The sequence below is a fragment of the Emydura macquarii genome, unplaced genomic scaffold (assembly GCF_026122565.2).
Source record: "Emydura macquarii macquarii isolate MOO-44397 ecotype Brisbane River unplaced genomic scaffold, CSIRO-AGI_Emac_v2 contig_320, whole genome shotgun sequence".
Lineage (NCBI taxonomy): Eukaryota > Metazoa > Chordata > Testudines > Chelidae > Emydura > Emydura macquarii.
The window spans coordinates 9,393,358-9,405,801 of NW_027130457.1; positions in this window are offsets into that span (position 1 = coordinate 9,393,358).

Below are 12,444 nucleotides of genomic sequence, written 5' to 3' on the forward strand. Positions count from 1 at the left end.
CAGAATACAGCATTTGTCTTGAGCAGGCTGTATGTAAACAGTACAGAAGGATATTGCTGATAAAAAGAACTACTCTCAGATTGCCAGAGATCTGAATGTCTGGATGGAAAAAAGGAACTCAAGCTGACATGAAACACTAGAAAAAAATCTGTATAACATGCAAATGTCATTTCCTCTGATTGAATTTATGCAAAGTGATGTCATAAACCTATTTCCTTTTCTGAGTCAACAGACAGCATATTTGAGGAGGACACATAACAAGGGGGCTTGTGCCTTAAAATTAGATGAAAAACCTAAAATGGCTTCAGCAATTTGTTTCCTCAAGCTGAAGACACTTGAATGCACAACAGAGAAGGCTGGAGCTGAAACCAGGCCATGTTTGTTGGTTACATCAAAAGACTTACCTAATATTTAGGCATTTTTATATTTGTTTAATATTGCTTCAGATAAGCTTTTAATGTTTTAGGTGGCTATTTTTAAATACTATCCCAAGGAGTAAAATGTTGTTCTACCCTCAAGACACAATAATATCACTCAGCTCCTTACATAACATTATTAATTCTCCTATTTTTATATTTGTGCAGATAAATGATACTTTTTGGATGCTGTGTCACATGGATTTCATCGGGAGCAAAGGCCCATAGGCAGGAACCTGGCAGCGGAAGACAGCTGGAAGACAGGGTAGTAGCTACTGGGGAAAGTAGAGGGAGGGGAAGAAAAGGATACTCATCATTATGGTTGAGTATTTGAACACAAAGTCAGTACATTCAAGTGCTGGCTCCCACACAATATTAACTTGTCTACATAGCAATTTTGTTCATTTAAATTCATAGGGCTAGACTGTGAGCTGGACAATGTGTCTGCGTACAGACATAATAGGGAACAAGAATTCTCCCACCCCCATTTCCTTACATCCTTGCAAAAGTGACCTGGACCTTGAGTATGGGCATACAGGAGTAAGGTGGCACTGCACAGTCACTCCTACCACCCTGAAGCAGATAATCGGGGAGCGAGCTGGTGATTATGGAACCTTAGGCGAGCATTTTGTGATTTGCTGTATGTCTCTGAGGCACATTGCCTCCTAGGGGCTAATCTGGAATGGTGGCAGATGAAGCAACAGTGACAAATACAGTATAAAGTAATGCACATTGAAAGGATTAATATGAAATACTCATCCACATTGCTGAGCACTAAATTAAATGTAACTATTCAGGGAAAAGAGTTGAGCATCAGCATGGACAAGTCACCTGGAATATTGTGTCCAGCTCTTTGTTCAGAAAAGATAGAGCACATATGGGAGGGGGGGCGCTACAAACATGATTGGGGGCATGGAAAGAGAAAAGGAAACCTACATAAAAAGAGATTGAAAAGATTGGCACTGTTTAGTTTAATGAACAATAAGCAAGGGCATATTAAAGGCATACAAAACAATGAATGCTATATAGAAAATAAATCAGGAGCTCTAATTTGCCCTTTCTTATAAGAAAAAAAAAAGAGACATTTAAACTGGTAAAAGGAAATGTTCATTTATACAATGCATAGTTAACCAGAGAAACTTGATGCCAGAAGATAATACTGGGGCTGAGATCTTAGTATGAATCAGAGTAGGACACTTATAGAGATGGTAAGGAAATCCATAGCTACATTAGATAGGATTAAAAATTAGAAGGGATACAAATCTTAGTTTGTACAGAACATAAATTGGCTTTGTATCAGTGAAGTAGGCTCTTCTATAATGTCTACTATGGCGTTTCCTCTGAATCATCTTGTGTTGGGCACTGTGAAACAAAGGATACTGGACTATGTTAACCACTGGTCTGATCTGGTAATTCCCAGGTTTCCTATTCCTCTAACTCATGGCAGTCTTTATGAAATTCAAATATAAAACTGAATTGCATATGAAGAGACAAATCCGTATTTTGGGCGATTCCAAATATTAAAAGTGCTGTTTTCAATATTGGGCTAAGTTCTTGCCAAATTTGATGTTCCAAAAGCTATGCTGAGTTGTCATTTTTACTTTCAAGTGCAGATGAAAAGTCCCAAATTCTATTTTTATGTTCTCTAAAAAAATTGTGAAAAAGAAACATAAAAATCTGTCATGGGTTAAAACTTTCTAGGTCAAATTTCTGCATGGAAGGAATTTTAATGGCTAAATTATAAACATTTTAGAAGAGAAAATGCTGATATAAATTTAACTACATTATAGCGCAGCTACCAAGAGCTGCTGCACTGCCTGGCTAATAACTGTCTAAAGATTTCCTTTAATTTTCACCATGATTAGAATAACACTTAGCAAATTTTGCTCCTAAATAATAGATTCACTATTTTTAACTGTCCATTAACTTTTAACTTTCTGTATTTTTAAAAAACCTTTTCATTTCTGAGACAGGATAATTTATTCAGTAAATAATATCACTGAGGAGACCAGGATTTTTGTCCAAGAGCTGCCACTTACTTGCACTGTGGCCTTGGATAAGTCACTTAACCTCTATGGGCCCATAGAAATAACAACACGTAACTGCCATAAGGGTGTTTTGATTAAGTCATTAATGTTGATAAAGCCCTTGGCAATCCCTGGATATAAGATGCTATAGAAATGCAAATTATTTTAACACAAATCAGTACAAGAGGGACAAGAGAGAGCTGCAATCTCATCACTAGCTCAATACACCAACACCATTCAAACTCATGGTTTAAGGGCCTAATTCTGCTGCCACTCCATAAACAAAATTCCCAAGGAAATCAATGGGAATTCTACACAAGGAGTGGCTGTGGGGAGAGAATTAGTAGACCAAAGAAAGTGAAACAATAAATCCAAAATATTACCCCACAAAGGAGATGTTTGTGTTTATTGTAGAGCAACTTGAAAAGCTCATGACTTCCACAATTATTGTACTAGACTCCTACATATGTTTGAAGGTATGTAAAAGTTATTGTTTCCTGACTACCTACAAAATTACTGTATGTCAGTCATATTCCTGGTTGGCTGGCTGACTTTTAATTATTATTGGAGATGGACTACCGATTAACCTATAATTATTAAAAACAAAATAAAACCGTTATTTAGGGCCCACTGCTGTTCTCCTTAAAGTCGATATAAAACTTCCATTGAGTTAAACAAGACCACAACTGGAGCTTCACAAACCATATAATTAAAATACACTCTAAAAGGGATGAACTTTTGTAGGGAAGGTGCTGTCTCTTATAGGACAAATGGACTGTAATTATATTATGATGCTGTTGTTCAATGTATATGCAGTGAATAACTGTCACTCCTCTGTTCAGTACATCAGGAAAAGTTGATGCTTTTTTAATCACTTGGCCGAATATAAATAAAGTCTTTGAAAAAGAATGCACTTCCATTTTGGAAATACAGCTCTGCTGCAGCTCAACGTTTTTGGGTTTGTTTGTTTTTTTCAGTAAATAGACTGGCATTTATCTACAGGCAAGAGAGCATTTTCCTGTAAAAACAATCTATCCACAGAATATTCCCAAAGTTAAAATTTATATAACATAAACAAAGGAAGACACGTATTGAGGGACACCAAATGTTTAAAGTCTAATTCAGTGATTTTCTACACTGAATGAAAAGCCTGTGACCGTACCCTCAAATCTATATCTGTTTAGTGTTAATGCATGCCATGCAACCACAAGTCCCATGAAGAGAGGCAGCTAATAAGGAGAGTTTCAGAGGGCATAGCTGTGGACTTTGTGTTTGGTGAGTGGTGCATTTGGTCCATCTGTGGACTGTTTGACTATTCCATACAGATACTCAGTGTAGAAATTGGGGAAGATATCTCTCAAGATGCAGCTGGTCCAAGAGTATGGAGAGATGTACAGGACATTCCTATGGATGGCAGCTCAGCCCCATGTGTAAGAAGATCAAGCTTGCCCACAAGATCTCCAACCATCCAAGGGAGACAGTTGATCCTTATGCTACTCAAAAGAATCAAAGGAACATTCTGCAAGGGACATGCAGACAACACGACAGTGCACTGCCTTTCTAGAGCCAAGACACAAGACATCACTCTAAAACCGGTGGGCTTCTGAAGTTAACGGGCAAGGATCCATTGGTGATGGTTCATATTGGTGCTAATGATGTCTTCAGATAATAGATTCAGGGAACTTGGAAGTGTGCTGAAGAAGAAGAGCATCCAAGAGATTTTCTCTGAGATCCTTCCTGTCCCAAAAGCAAAAGAAGGCAGAATAATCTGGAAGTAAACCACTGGCTAGATGAGGGGTGGAGGGGTTTTGTTTTGTGGAACATTGGTCCACCTTCTATGGGGACAGAAGGCTGAATAATCTGGATGGCCTCCTCCTCTATAGAAGGGGAGAGGTTGGCTAGAGTAATCAGGAGGACATTCAACTAATAGCCAAAGGGAAGAGTAAAAAGAGGGGAAATGAGCATTCAATTAGCACAAATCTGAAATGTTGAGAACAAAATTAATCAAAAAAACAAAGGACAAGAAGAGAAGATATTATTTAATTGCCTATACACTAATGCTAAGAGCTTAGGTAATAAAGAAGAGGAACTGGAATTGCTCATCTTTGAGTGTAAATTCAATATAGTTGGTATTACTGAAACATGGTGGGATGTTTTGCAGGATTGGAATGTTAAAATCAATGGTTATAGCAATATAGGAAGGCTAGAGAGGGCAAAAGGGGAGGAAGAGTGTACTCTGAAAGGGAATTACCAGTTTCCAAGTAACTGATAACTTGGAGGAAAATGATCTTGAATGCTTATGGATCAATGCCCTGTCAGATAAAGCAAAAGAATGGTTACTAGTTGGTTTCTGCTACAGACCACCGAATCACAGTAGGGATCAGGATGACTGGCTCCTTATGAACCTATATATATTGTGTAATAAAAAAAGCTGTGTGATCATGAGGGACTTCAGTTTGAATGACATATGCTGGAGGTCTCAGACTGGCACTACTTTGAATTTCTAAATAATATAGATGAGAGTTTCCTAAATCAAAAAGTGTTGCATCCAACACAGGGGAATTGTATGTTACATCTTGTCTTGACAGATAAAGGGAACTGTTCACAGAACTAAAAATTAATGGTAGGTTAAACTACAAGTGACCATGACTTCATCGGATTTATGATGTGCAAACAAAATAAAGGCTAGCCCAGTAATAAATATATACTTGGTACTTTAAAAGGGCCAATTTCACAAAGCTGAATATGAGCTACATCAGCTGGGAGGGAGAATTTAATCAGAACAATGTGAATGATAATTTAAAATTGTTTGACAACACTTTATTAGATGCCCAAAAAGCCTCAATCAAGGAAGTAAGCCATATTAGTTATAAAACCAACCTTGTTTAGATCAGAAGTGAAGGCAGAAAGGAACTGTAGAAAACTGATAAGGGAAGCAAAGGGACACAAGGAGAAATCTATGGCTAGCAGAATTAAGAACAATAAGGAAGTGTTTTTCACTATATTAGGAACAAACAATGGTATTAGTTCATGAGGAAATGGTAAAATTGTCAATAATAATGCAGAAAAGGCAGAAATGTTTTATATTTCTGCTCTGTGTTTGGGAATTCAGATTATGTAGTTATATCATATGATGACAATACTCTTTTCATTCCACAAATATATCAGGAGGATATTAAGCAGCAGCTACTCAGGTTAGACATTTTTAAATGGACAGGTCAAATAACTGAAATCTATTAATTTTAAAACAGCTAGCTGAGATACTCACTGTACTGTTAATGTTGATTTTCAATAAGTCTTGGAGCACCATGGAAGTTCCAGAAGACTGGAATAAAGTTAATGTTGTACCAATATTTAAAAATGGTAAATGGGATGGCCCGGGTAAGTATGGTGGGCTTGTCAGTCTGGCATCAATCCTGGGAAAAGTAATGGAGCAGCTGATATAGAAATTAAATAAAGAATTAAAGAAGAGCAATATCATTAATGCCAATCCATATGGATTTTTTGGAATATAGATCCTGTCAAACTAACTGGATATCTTTTTTTGATGAGATTACAAGTTTGGTTGATATAGGAAATAAGAGTTAACATAACAGACTTCTGTAAGGCATTTGATTTGGTACTGCATGATATTTTGATTAAAAAACTAGAATGATATAAAATTAACATGACACACACTAAAATAGATTCAAACTTGTCTAACTGATAGGTCTCAAAATGTAACTGTAAATAGGGAAACATCATAGAGTGGGTGTGTTTCTAGGGGGGGTCCTGCAGGGATTGATTCTTGGCTCTATGCTTTTTAACATTTTTATTAATGATCTGGAAGAAAAGATAAAATTATCACTGATAAGCTTTGCAGATGACACAAAAATTGGAGGAGTGTTAAATAATGAGGAGGACAGGTCATTGATACAGAGCAATCGGGATCATTTGGTAAATTGGGCACAAGCAAACAATGTGAGTTTCAATATGGCTAAATGTAAATGTATACATCTAAGAACAAAGAATGTAGACCATACTTACAGGATGAAAGAATCTATCCTGGAATCTGAAAAAGATTTGAGTCTAAATGTTGGATAATCAGATGCACAAGAGCTCCCAGGGTGATGCTGTGGCTAAAAGGGCTAATGTGTTCTTTGGATGCATAAACGGGAGAATCTCGAGTAGGAAAGTTATTTTACCTCTGGCACTGGTGTGACCACTGCTAGAATCCTGTGTCCAGTTGTGGTGACCACAATTGAAGAAGAATGTTGATAAATTGGACAGAGTTCAGAGAAGAGCCACAAGAATGATTAAAGGATTTGAAAACATGTCTTAAAGTTGTCTGGAATCAGGCCCTGCAGCTGAGCCTGAGAGCAGCTTGTTGATCTGCAGTTGAACACTCTGGTCAACCAAAGTCTATGATTGACTGAGAGGCATCACCAGGCCTGCATTTAGGTCCAGCAGTAGCCCTCAGCCAATGCTTACACCCACAACTGATTGCTCCTGTGCCTTCCTTGTTCCCAGCCTCTGTCCTGCTCCATTCCATTGCAGCCCTACTTCTTAGCCTGGTTCCTTACTCTGGCTTTGACCCTTGGCTACAGTCTTCATCCCTAACTCTGGCTCTGACTATTGGCTCTGTTCCTGGTCACTGACTCCTGCTCTGACCAGTAGGCCTGATCACCCATGCCCAGTTCATAACAATAATGGTAGACTCAAGGAGCTCAATCTATTTAGCTTAACAAAGAGAAAGTACAGAGATGACTTGATTACAGTCTATAAGTATTTACATAGGGAACAAATATTTGGTAATTGGCTCTTCAACCTAGCAGAGAAGATATAATATGATCAAATGGCTGGAAGTTGAAGCTAGACAAAATCAAACTGGAAATAAGGTGAAATTTTTAACAATGAAGATAACTAACCACTGGAACAATTTACAAAGGGTCGTTGTGGATTCTCCATCACTGACAATTTTTAAATCAAGATTGGATGTTTTTCTAAAAGCTCTGCTCTAGGAATTATTCTGGAGAAGTTCTCTGGCCTGCATCATACAGAAGGTCAAATTAGATGATCACAGTAGTCCCTTCTAGCTTGGAATCTATGAATCTCTGAAAACCAGAAACTGTACTGTATATTCAAGATTAAACCATAGAGGTCCAAACTTTGACATTAACTTAAAACAGCGGGACCCTTTAAATCCTTGGACTGTGATTTTAACAGTCTCCTGGTTACTGATGAGCCTACAGAGCTAACTTCAATGGACTTTTGTAGCATACCATCAGGAGTCTCCTTCATGTATAGGTCCTCTTCCACTTTGTTTAGAATAAATAGAAAAGACGTTGCTGAAAACTATTTAAAATGGTTTGGTAATATGGCAGAAATCTTAGTTACAATAGGAAGAGAGACAAGGCCAGATCCAATTCCCATTGGAGCTAGTGGGAAACTTTCACTGATTTAAGTGGGAGCTAAACTTTGTGGTCTAGTCTCTTCTGAAATCCTGTCTAGAATGTTGTGATTCTAAAGATTGGAATAACTGAACACGGGAAACAAGAAAGAAAGTAAATGAATGGCTTAGTCTATTTAAACTCTAAAATCCCCTCTTAGCCGTGCTTTCTCTGAGAAGCTCCAACAGAGTAAGGTAACTTTAGTCACTCTTATTCTTTAGTTTCCTTAGAAATTACCTCACTTTAGGAGCTCCTTAGCACTGAGTGCATTTTAATGAAATTCAAAGACAATTTATCTATCTCTTGCTGGGAGGATAATGTATGCTGGATTCTAATGCCTCTATAGCATCAAATTTGCCTCTTGGGATCAAAGGGCATAAGGATATCCCAGCTGCACTCCCTTTCTGCTTGCCCATCCCTCCATCAGCAGTAGAGAGAGCATGGTATAGAAGCATCTAAGCCAGCTTGATGTCACTGGAGGATTGCCCCATGCACTGGGATGATGGTCTCAGGGCAGAATATACTAGTTCTGTGGCTAGAACCTACTAGCCCCAGTGTGGCTGACCCATATCCTAGCAGCTGGCTGTATATATTTATTATTGCACCCTTATATTTATATAGTCCCCAATTTTGCATCCACTACGTACTCTTGCATCTTTAACTGACCCATTGAATTCAGTGGTACTTACATGAGTTACAGCTCCTGAGAGGGAACAAGTGACGCAGAGTCTTACTCAAAATTTTCTATTGTTTATATCTCAAATCTTGCTTACTTCTAACTTCATGCCTGCTTTTGCTCCCTTGGCTTTTCCACTGCTTAGTGTCCACTGACATCTCAGAGGCATTTTGATTTTTGTTAAAGGCTCCAGAGGTCGCAGATTCTCTTCTGATGAAAGACTGTGAAGATTTGATTGTTTTCAAATGCTAACCATTCTGTGCTGAAAATATACACCCTTGCCACTACATACAATAAAGGAAACAATAGAAACCTCATAGCTGAACAGACGTCAAAGTAACTAACAGTTTTCTAGTCCTTTGAGACACTTTGTAAATAAGAAAATGAGTAATTGTTTTATGATCACCGTTGTTGAATTTATCTTGAAGACCACAGGAATTTTTGTATCATCACTAAGTTCTGATCTGTAGATCTGCCTTCTATCTGTTGACACTATTTATTCCCATGCAGCGCACAATCAATAATATGTATAAATCTGTATATTTTTCTGAATTACAGTGGTATTTTCTAGCGACCATGATAGTGAAGGGTGATTTTTTTTAAACATAAGCAGATATTTTTTATAATAAACCCCTAGTTTTTGGTTTAATTCCTAGGCCATATCATATTTTACCAGAGCATAACTTAGCACACAAGTTGAGTGCTCAAAATCATTTGCTCTTAAAAAAAAATCAGCTACTTTTGATTCGCAAAAAACTATTTTTCAGGAGTTCATAGGGTTTCCTGCCAAACTGATCATCCAGATACTTTGGCATGTGAGTAAAAAGTGGTTACCTACATTTCCGTAACTGTTGTTCTTCAAGATGTGGTGCAAATGTCCATTCCACTGTAGGTGTATGCGTGCCTCATGCATAGTTGTTGGAGAACTTCCCCCTTAGAAGCACCTGTTGCTGCATGCCAGTGCGTGCTGGTTTAAGTGGTTGGAGCTGCCCTCAGCTTCCCTCTTTTCCTTCTATCAGATAGACGCTGATATAGAGAGGAAGAAAGGCAGGCTGTGGAATGGACATGCCTAACACATCTCGAAGAACAACAGTATTGAAAAGATCTGTAACCATTTTTAGTTCTTCGAGTGATTGCAAATGTGCATTCCTCTTTAATGACTCTCAAGAATATTAATGTGGAGGCAGGCTTGGAATCTATCTCAACAGCGATTGTAGAACATCTCATCAATAACTGGCATGATTCCTGGACTGATGGGAAATGTCATAATAAGCAGCAAATGTGTGAAATGATGACCAGGTTGTTGCTTTGCAAATGTCTCGAATAGGTACTTGCTGTAGGCAAGCTGCTGAAGCTGCTTTTGCTCTAGTGGAATGAGCCAATACTGTAGGAGGTGGCATGACATTAGCTAAGTGGTAGCATAAATTAATGCAAGAGGAAATCCAAGAGATATCCTCTGAGTGGAAACCAGTTTACCTTTCACCCTGTTCCTAACGGAACAAATAATTGTGTTGAGGATTTAAAGAGTCTGGGACAGTCCAAGTAGAAGGCTAATGCTCTCCTCACATCCAATGAATGAAGCTTCTGTTCATCTGTAAGTGTGTGAGACTTTGGGGAAAAAAGTTAGTGAATACATTTTCTGGTTAATGTGGAAATTGGAAGCCACCTTTGTTAAGAATTTTGGGTGAGGGCAGAGGTAAACTTTATTCTTATTGAAAACTGTATAAGAACATTCAGAAACCAAGGCTCTCGATTCATCCACTCTCCTTCCTGAGGTTATTGCAGTCAGAAATGGCACATTCATAGAGATGTAGAGTAGGAAACAAGTCATGAGAGGTTCAAAGGGAAGTTCCTTTAATTTTGTTAGCATGAGGGGAAACAGGTTCTTGCACGTGAGGGTATAACACATCCAACCTTTTAGAAATCAGATAGTTCTGAGGTTGGAAAAAAGTGATCTGTTATTGCCAGATGTTGGTTCTGGTTCCAGATATTCAGGCCTAGTTGTTGGAGCAGAGTTCAAAGCTGGACACAGGGTCGGGACTGGGCTGATGGCATCACAGGAACCAGAGTCTAGGGACGGAGTGGGGTCAGAACTAATATCAGACTATGTAGATGAGCCAAATCAGTATCATAGCTGGAGCCCAGATGCAGGTCAAAAGGTCAAAGCCAGGTGGTCAGAGGCTGTGGATCTGGGGGAGGTCAGGAGGCAGACGTAGGCTGGAGAAGGTCAGTAACAGGACTAGAGCAAGATCAGAGTAAGGCACGGACAAGGCTAGAAAAGGGCTTGGGCAGGTACAGGAACCAGATCCAGAGCAGGCTGAGAGTCTAGAGAGTCTGTTAAATTGTGAGGCAGCAGGAGGGTTCCTGGCCAGGTAGGGATGTTGCACAAACTAACTTGCAGCTCTGGCAGGGCTGGAAAAATACCTGAGCGTGGGGGTCATCTGATCTAGGCTCTGCTTACGGATAGGCTGCTGCCACGTGCTGAAGGCTGCGTCACTGCAGTCTCTGTTGGAGGGATGAGCCATGGCAGCTGAGTGAGAAGCCCTGGTCTGGCTGTGGATTTGCCTCACATTTGCCCACTGGAGGGTGGAACATTGAAATTACTGCCAAATACACTTTAATGGAATTAGCTGTCAGACTTTGATGTTTTAGGTACAACAAATAATCCAACAGTTGATTAATGGAAGCCTGCAGTGGAAAGAGACTTTTCTGTTGAGACCAGATAGAAAAATGTACCCCTTGTTGAAGGCTTTCTGCTATTCACAAGCATTTCCTGAATTTTTCAAGCAAGCCATTTTCACTGGTGTTAGCCATGAAGCATCCACAATATCAAGTGGAGGGACTATAGGATGCAGTGGAACAGATGGCGTTGGTCCTGAGAAAACACGTCTGAATCCAATGGGAAAGGTGGGGGGGCATCACTAACAATGCTGGCTGGATTGAGAACCAATGTTGACGAGGCCATGCTGGTGTTATTAGTAAGAGGCAAGCACGATCCTGCTTGGCCTTGAACAGGACTCTGGCTAGTAATGTTATCATAGACAGGCATACACAACAGGGAGTTTGTTCATAATAGTAGGAAAGCGTCTGTCAAAAACCCTGGGCTGTGACCCCCGTGGGAGCAGAACTGATGGCATTTTCTGTTGGCTTTTGTTGCAAACAGGGCCACTTGGGGAGTCCCCCACACCTGGAATAGGGATCTGGCCATGGTTGGGTGCAGCAATCACTCATGGTGAGCAGAGAAAGATCTGCTTAGGTGACCTGCCAATGCATTCTATTCTCCTGGGCAGTAAGCAGCTTTCAGGTGAATGGAGTTGGTTATGTAGAACTCACAAAGTAGAATTGCCTCCTGGCACAGTTGGGATGGTTGTGTCCCTCACTGTCCGTTCACATAGAGCATAGTTGCTGTATTGTCTGTTAATACCAGCAGAATTGTTCCAATATGTGGATGGATGACCAAACGGGCTAGACAGATAGCATGTATCTCCCTGACATTAACAGGCATCCTTAGATCCTGCAAGGACCACAACCTTGGAATTTGCAGGGTTCCATTGTACCTCCCAACCCAGGGACAAGGCATCTGTGCCCAATGTGAGAGTTGGTTGTGAAGAAATGAAGAAATGAATGCACAAACATTCTGAGGGTTTCCACCAATCCAGAGAGGACAAAATTACCTTTGGAATGCAAATCATTCTGTCTGTCTAGACAATGTCAACAGGGGACATGCACCAATGCTAGCCAACCTGGAAGTCACCTGAGGTGTAATCTGGAAGGCTGTACTATATAGGTACATGCTGCCAGGTGCCCCAGAAACCTGAAGCAAATGTGCACTATGGTAACAGGATATGCTTGTACATCCAAGACCAGGTCTTGAAGCATTTTGAATCTTGACTGGG